This window comes from Bufo gargarizans, chromosome 6 (genome assembly GCF_014858855.1).
Source record: "Bufo gargarizans isolate SCDJY-AF-19 chromosome 6, ASM1485885v1, whole genome shotgun sequence".
NCBI classification, from domain to species: Eukaryota; Metazoa; Chordata; class Amphibia; order Anura; family Bufonidae; genus Bufo; species Bufo gargarizans.
Genome location: NC_058085.1, coordinates 47,983,002 through 47,985,458, shown reverse-complemented (window position 1 = coordinate 47,985,458; position 2,457 = coordinate 47,983,002). Strand labels below are relative to the sequence as shown.

General features: G+C 46.3%; 1 non-coding gene across 1 annotated transcript; it reads right to left on the bottom strand.

The window, feature by feature from the left end:
• Window positions 1-239: 239 nt before the first annotated feature.
• TRNAL-UAG lies at window positions 240-327 on the bottom strand. Its single transcript has one exon. It is a non-coding gene; the product is annotated as a tRNA-Leu (tRNA).
• Between the last annotated feature and the right edge of the window lie 2,130 nt (window positions 328-2,457).

Genomic DNA, 2,457 nt, shown 5'->3' with positions numbered 1-2,457 from the left:
GTATAAATCAATGCTGTGAGTTCAAATAAAGGGTTGCTGTTTTACATTCAACATAGAGCCTCATCTCATGTGGGGATTGCCATACATGTATACTCCCCTGGCTATTACTTCTAGCTCTTGTAAGAGCTGTTCCTGTGGTGGTATTGGTGTCGATTTGAGTGCTTGGAGTCCTTGGGAGGCACTGGGAGCATCTATCAACAGAGGTACCCGTTGGGGTGTCAGGAGATCCTTTACATTGGTGGCAGCAGTGGGATTCGAACCCACGCCTCCGAAGAGACTGGAGCCTAAATCCAGTGCCTTAGACCGCTCAGCCATGCTAGGATCTCCTGACACCCCGACCGGGTACCTCCGTTGATAGATGCTCCCAGTGCCTCCCGAGGACTCCAAGCACTCCACTCGACACCGATACCACCACAGGAACCAGGAACAGGAACAGCTCTTACAAGAGCTAGAAGTAATAGCCAGGAGAGTATATACGTATAGCAATCCCCACACACGAAACGAGGCTCTATGTTGAATGTAAAACAGCAACCCTTTATTTGAACTCACAGCATTGATTTATACACATCTTCCAACAAGCTTACCACCCACAGGGTTTTGTAAAAACAGCCAATCACATGCATTTACAGTATTGACACCTTCACAGCAATTGTACACAAAACCCCCTTCCCTCTGTCTGTAACGCAATCAACAAAATACAATGAGCATTGTCTTTGACGCAATTAACTAACACACTGGCATTGTCTGAGACGCAATTAACTAACACACTGGCATTGTCTGAGACGCAATCAACAAAATAGAATTACCAAACGTAATGGGCTAACTTAATCCCTCACAGACAGAAAACACACATTTTTCCCAAAACACAGAAAACACCTCAAAACCCCACATTTCCCCATAATGTATACATCCATGGATAGCTCTGATCTGGGTGAACAACATATCCAATAATCACCCAGATCCGAGCAGGGGTTTCCGGATTCCATGGAAGTCACATTTGGCCGGCCACAAGCATGGCTTTCCTGACCAAAACAGTTCCACAGATTTAAGCTGTGTGGCTGGACTATCTTCTCCTTCAAAGTTAGTATGGGCCATAATCCTAGGGCAAGAGGCTGGCAAACCGGCCCCTCCAAAACCCAGTGGCGAGGTTGGTTTCGCCACAGTGGTCTTCTGTAGATGCTTCACTGTATTGGATTGCTTTACCAGGTAGTATACTTTGTATTCAACCCTGTAGGAACCCAGTTCTCTTGTGTTGGGTATTCAGATTCAGTATGAATTGTAATTTTTTTAAGCTTAGGAGTCCAGTGGGTGGTCCTAAATAGTGATTGACAGTTAACTCTGTACATATATTCATACAAGGAAGACTGTCCATCACTAATAAGACAACTGGACTCCTAAGACTAGAAAGAGCAGGAACGTAAATGAATTAAATATAACTCTTGCTTATACTGTATATAGATCTGCTCAGCTCCTCCTGTTCTATAACATGTTTCCTACAGCATGTTCAATGTGACAGATTCCCCTTAAAGGGGTATTCTGATCTCAGTAAGTAATGTCATATAACCAGGATAGGCCATTACTTTTTTTCCAAAACCCCTACCTATCCTGAAAATGAAGGAATTTAGATTTTCACGATCTTAGGAGTTGGAGGTGTTGTCACGGCCTATGGTGTGCGTAATGACATTTTCCTTCACTTGGTTGCCCGTGACTATGTTTGGTGTTGTATGCATGGGGTGGCAGTGTCTCGGCCTCCTGGCTGATCCCCAGGACATGGTTGCCACGCATGCCGTTGCCCGCGGCAACAGGTGAAGTGTGTGTTTTTGTGTGTACTTCCCCTTTATGTGGCCGTCTTCCCTTGCCTTGTGTTGGAAGGGTTAACTTCCTTCCAGTGTGTGTGCACTGGGTGTGTCTGTGTGTGGGTGTGGCTACATGGGCTATAAAGGCTCAGTTAAGATCAATAGTCTGAGGGGTACTTCAGCCATGGTTAGCTGGAGTCATCCTCCTGTGTTATACCATCTGCCAGTGGGGGCCACCCTTGTGGGCATAGGTTCATGTATGGTGTTGTGAAGGTGTTGCTTTGGTCTCTTTATTTATTGCAGCTTATGGTGTACTGGGTTCCCGTGTGATGTGTGGTGTGTGCTGTGTCCTTTGTGTTGTTGTGGACAGCAGCACTTGTACATGGGTTCCAGGTTGTGTGTCTGTGGCAGGTAGGTGTGGTACTAGTCTCACTTACCTGCCATTGCCATATGTCTGTTTATGTTTCCCCTTTCTTTATATAGCTTGGCCAGTGAGACTCCTGTTCGTCCGTATCTAGGAGGAACAGGTAGTCTTACCCAGCTCCTAGTCCAGGGCCACCCTGAGGGCTAGCAGGAATATCAGGTTCCGGAGTATGAGCCCTCCTACCATCAGGGTCGGCTCATACGGCTAGGAGACAGGGTCAGAATTAGGGATTGATAC